Genomic DNA, 6,000 nt, shown 5'->3' with positions numbered 1-6,000 from the left:
CTACCTGCCCAACGCTCTAACCACTAGGCTACCTGCCCAACGCTCTAACCACTAGGCTACCTGCCCAACGCTCTAACCACTAGGCTACCTGTCCAACACTCTAACCACTAGGCTACCTGCCGCCTCTACACTCTAACCACTAGGCTACCTGCCCAACACTCTAACCACTAGGCTACCTGTCCAACACTCTAACCACTAGGCTACCTGTCCAACACTCTAACCACTAGGCTACCTGCCCAACACTCTAACCACTAGGCTACCTGCCCAACACTCTAACCACTAGGCTACCTGTCCAACACTCTAACCACTAGGCTACCTGTCCAACACTCTAACCACTAGGCTACCTGTCCAACACTCTAACCACTAGGCTACCTGCCCAACACTCTAACCACTAGGCTACCTGCCCAACACTCTAACCACTAGGCTACCTGCCCAACACTCTAACCACAAGGCTACCTGCCCAACACTCTAACCACTAGGCTACCTGCCCAACACTCTAACCACTAGGCTACCTGCCCAACACTCTAACCACTAGGCTACCTGCCCAACACTCTAACCACTAGGCTACCTGCCCAACTCTCTAACCACTAGGCTACCTGCTCTAACCACTAGGCTACCTGTCCAACACACTAACCACTAGGCTACCTGTCCAACACTCTAACCACTAGGCTACCTGCCCAACGCTCTAACCACTAGGCTACCTGCCCAACGCTCTAACCACTAGGCTACCTGCCCAACGCTCTAACCACTAGGCTACCTGCCCAACGCTCTAACCACTAGGCTACCTGCCCAACGCTCTAACCACTAGGCTACCTGCCCAACGCTTTAACCACTAGGCTACCTGCCCAACGCTTTAACCACTAGGCTACCTGTCCAACGCTCTAACCACTAGGCTACCTGCCCAACACTCTAACCACTAGGCTACCTGTCCAACACTCTAACCACTAGGCTACCTGCCCAACACTCTAACCACTAGGCTACCTGCCCAACACTCTAACCACTAGGCTACCTGCCCAACACTCTAACCACTAGGCTACCTGCCCAACACTCTAACCACTAGGCTACCTGCCCAACACTCTAACCACTAGGCTACCTGCCCAACACTCTAACCACTAGGCTTCCTGCCCAACACTCTAACCACTAGGCTACCTGCCCAACACTCTAACCACTAGGCTACCTGCCCAACACTCTAACCACTAGGCTACCTGCTCTAACCACTAGGCTACCTGTCCAACACTCTAACCACTAGGCTACCTGTCCAACACTCTAACCACTAGGCTACCTGCCCAACGTTCTAACCACTAGGCTACCTGCCCAACGTTCTAACCACTAGGCTACCTGTCCAACACTCTAACCACTAGGCTACCTGCCCAACGCTCTAACCACTAGGCTACCTGCCCAACGCTCTAACCACTAGGCTACCTGCCCAACGCTCTAACCACTAGGCTACCTGCCCAACGCTCTAACCACTAGGCTACCTGCCCAACGCTCTAACCACTAGGCTACCTGCCCAACGCTTTAACCACTAGGCTACCTGCCCAACGCTTTAACCACTAGGCTACCTGTCCAACGCTCTAACCACTAGGCTACCTGCCCAACGCTTTAACCACTAGGCTACCTGTCCAACGCTCTAACCACTAGGCTACCTGCCCAACACTCTAACCACTAGGCTACCTGCCCAACGCTTTAACCACTAGGCTACCTGCTCTAACCACTAGGCTACCTGTCCAACACTCTAACCACTAGGCTACCTGTCCAACACTCTAACCACTAGGCTACCTGCCCAACGTTCTAACCACTAGGCTACCTGCCCAACGTTCTAACCACTAGGCTACCTGTCCAACACTCTAACCACTAGGCTACCTGCCCAACGCTCTAACCACTAGGCTACCTGCCCAACGCTCTAACCACTAGGCTACCTGCCCAACGCTCTAACCACTAGGCTACCTGCCCAACGCTCTAACCACTAGGCTACCTGCCCAACGCTCTAACCACTAGGCTACCTGCCCAACGCTTTAACCACTAGGCTACCTGCCCAACGCTTTAACCACTAGGCTACCTGTCCAACGCTCTAACCACTAGGCTACCTGCCCAACGCTTTAACCACTAGGCTACCTGTCCAACGCTCTAACCACTAGGCTACCTGCCCAACACTCTAACCACTAGGCTACCTGCCCAACGCTTTAACCACTAGGCTACCTGTCCAACGCTCTAACCACTAGGCTACCTGCCCAACGCTCTAACCACTAGGCTACCTGCCCAACACTTTAACCACTAGGCTACCTGCCCAACGCTTTAACCACTAGGCTACCTGCCCAACGCTCTAACCACTAGGCTACCTGCCCAACGCTCTAACCACTAGGCTACCTGCTGCCTCGTGTATGGTTGTATTGTGTTGAAAATGATAAAAAAGTAAAACATGATATAAACAAATTCAGAAAATTCTTATCAGCCACCAATTTTCTGATGTAATTATTATTTGAATATAGGTAGTATTTTACAGTATATATAATAAAGACATAGTTAATCCTTTTTATTTGTTGTTTCAGGGTAATACACCACATACTTGTACCAACTTATGCTTAAAGTAATTGGGTTTTGCGAATGTGGGATGGAAAAGTGAATCCCTGTTACCATGTCCATCCCTTTATGATCTTGGTGGTCCAGGCACTCTCTGATAATAGAGAAAAAAACACAAATCTAGTCTATAATCCATATGCAAATTCCATACATGTTGACAATGCATTGCACGAGAGCCTTACTCATTGTTCGCATAATGACTGGCACGTTTGGCATCAAATCAACAAAGGGGGTTGTGGGGGGGGGGGGGGGGGCGACCCTATTGACATAGTTCTGAGAGACATCCATAGTGTATCCCTCTTATTTGGCCCCTTTTACCCCTGCTAACGACTTGATGTTTTCTCTCACCCAAAATATCCATGATATTATCATCATGACATAACTATTTTATAACTTTTATGTAATATACCTGAATGCGTTATTGGCACACTAACGTAGCAGGTGTTCCTTCTTCTGCTCTTTTCAACCAATCCAGTAAATGTGGAGGAGAAGATGGAGTGTCGCCAGAGAGGAAGAGGAGAAGATGGAGTGTCGCCAGAGAGGAAGAGGAGATGGAGTGTCGCCAGAGAGGAAGAGGAGAAGATGGAGTGTCGCCAGAGAGGAAGAGGAGAAGATGGAGTGTCTCCAGAGAGGAAGAGGAGGAGATGGAGTGTCGCCAGAGAGGAAGAGGAGAAGATGGAGTGTCTCCAGAGAGGAAGAGGAGAAGATGGAGTGTCACCAGAGAGGAAGAGGAGAAGATGGAGTGTGGCCAGAGAGGAAGAGGAGGAGATGGAGTGTCGCCAGAGAGGAAGAGGAGAAGATGGAGTGTCGCCAGAGAGGAAGAGGAGAAGATGGAGTGTCTCCAGAGAGGAAGAGGAGAAGATGGAGTGTCTCCAGAGAGGAAGAGGAGAAGAGAAAGGGATAACTGGGCCCCAAATCTGTCTTCTCCAGCAGGTGGTGTTTTTTCCCGCTCACCAAGCAAGAAGTTGTTGTATGGAGGTCAATAACCACGTTTCCATCCAGTTTTAATGCGTGTAAAGTCACATCATATATATATATTTTTTTAATCACAGCTGTGATGCAAACAGGAAGTGTTGGTACAATTGTATAAATTCCCGAAAGATAATTTGTTCGTTCGACACGGTGGGATATTTTTTGTGTCTGTAAAATGAATTATGCAAAGAAATATCGGTGGAAACACTTTTATGAGCAAATGTTGATATAATAACCATCATATCAATGTAAACTTGGAGTCACACAACAGGGAAACCCTGGTCTAGAGCACACGTCTTGCCAAAACCACAGCCGGCACACTTGCTATATCACTGCAACATTTCTTTGTGAGAAAACAGAGTTGAAAATGCAATGAAAACCCATTTAACTTGTATTTTTTTATTCGGTATGCATACATGGGAATTGAATCACAAAAGGTATTTTTATTTGCACTTCGGAAAATTCACATGAAAATATGTTGCCAATAGGATGGAAACCAAGCTAACAAAAAAAAGTATGGATTATTCGCACCGGGTCTACGTGTGGCTTATTTTGGTCGAATAGAAGATTCGTAACACTGGGGCCCCACAAGGGTGTGTGCTCAGCCCAATCCTGTACTCCCTGTTCACCCACGACTGCGTGGCCATGCACGCCTCCAACGCAGTCATAAAGTTTGCAGATGACACAGCAGTAGTGGGTTTGATCACCAACAATGACAAGACTGCCTATAGGGAGGAGGTGAGGGATCTCGGGGTGTGGTGTCAGGAAAACAACCTCTCACTTAAGGTCAACAAAACAAAGGAGATGATCGTGGACTTCAGGAAACAGCAGAGGGAGCACCCCGCTATCCACATCGAAGGGACAGCAGTGGAGAAGGTGGAAAGTTTTGAGTTCCTGGGCATACACATCACAGACAAACTTAAATGGTCCACCCACACAGACAGTGTGGTGAAGAAGACACAACAGCGCCTCTTCAACCTCAGGAGGCTGAAGAAATTTGGCCTGTCACCCAAAACCCTGACAAACTTTTACAGATGCACAATCGAGAGCATCCTGTCGGGCTCTATCACAGCCTGGTACGGGAACTGCACCGCCCTCAACTGCAAGGCTCTCCAGAGGGTGGTGCAGCCTGCACAACGCATCACCGGGGGCAAACTACCTGCCCTCAGAGAGGCTGCTGCCTACATTGAGACCCAATCACTAGTCACTTTAAACAATGCCACTTTAAATAATGCCACTTTAACAATGTTTACATATCTTACATTACTCAAATCACATGTACAGTATATACTGTATTTTATACCATCTACTGCACCTTGCCTATGCCGCTCAGCCATCGCTCATCCATATACTTATATGTACATATTCTCATTCACCCCTTTAGATTTGTGTGTATTAGGTAGTTGTTGGGGAATTGTTAGATTACCTGTTAGATATTACTGCACTGTTGGAACTAGAAGCACAAGCATTTCGCTACACTCGCATTAGCATCTGCTAACCATGTGTATGTGACCGATAAAATTTGATTTGATTTGATTTAGCTAGGTCGTTACAAGTGTACTGATAAGTGTACTGATCCAGTCTGCATCACATCTGGCTGTGATTGGGAGTCCCATAGGGCAGCACACAGTTGGCCCAGCGTCATCCAGCTTTGGCCGGTGTAGGCCGTCATTGTAAATAAGAATGTGTTCTTAACTGACTCGCCTAGTTAAATAAAGGTTAAATAAAATTTTAAAAAATACTGTAAGACATCCAGGCAATTTAGAGAAAAACACTGTATATCGCAGTTGTCTTCACTTGTCGTCACTAGTTACCACAGCCACAAAGTCATAAACCCCGCCTATTTCTGCATTGTCTCTTCTTAAAATGTGATTTTTAACCTAACATTAACCTTATGGCTGACCTTAATATAGCACACTTAGACTTTGTGGCTGCTGTAACTAGTTGAAACCGTTGTGCCTGTTGTTCACACGAGTGTCTGCTCTCTCGTTGGCTAGAATGGTCCCACCTAATCTTGCCTCGTTAGAGCACAGATAGAACAATGAGACAGATATTTCACTGGATGTTTAAATGTGAAGCATCCGCTTAGCGTTTACACTCATTACCAAATATGGTAGTGAGAGGAAGCCCACAGGCAGCGGGAGAAGATGGAACAAGATGGATTTTGGCCGACATTCTGCAAATTTTCTCAGCGATGAAACGTTTGATCTCAATACAGTTTGATGTTCACAAAACTAGAATATGTGATGAACAGAGTGGCCTGGGATTTTTATACTTTACCCTTTGCAAAAGTTTTAAAAAATCATGTTGTTTAGAAGGAGCGCAAAGCAAAGGCAAATTTATTTATTGCACACGCGCACTTCACAAAGTAGGCGTTCCCTAACGGAAATATGCAGATGATGCTAGAATGCGCCAATAGGATCTCACTAGCTCATCTTTAGCTCTGCC

Source organism: Salvelinus alpinus, chromosome 16 (genome assembly GCF_045679555.1).
Source record: "Salvelinus alpinus chromosome 16, SLU_Salpinus.1, whole genome shotgun sequence".
Taxonomy (NCBI): domain Eukaryota; kingdom Metazoa; phylum Chordata; class Actinopteri; order Salmoniformes; family Salmonidae; genus Salvelinus; species Salvelinus alpinus.
The sequence above is the reverse complement of the archived record's forward strand: the minus strand, read 5'-3'. Positions refer to the sequence as shown.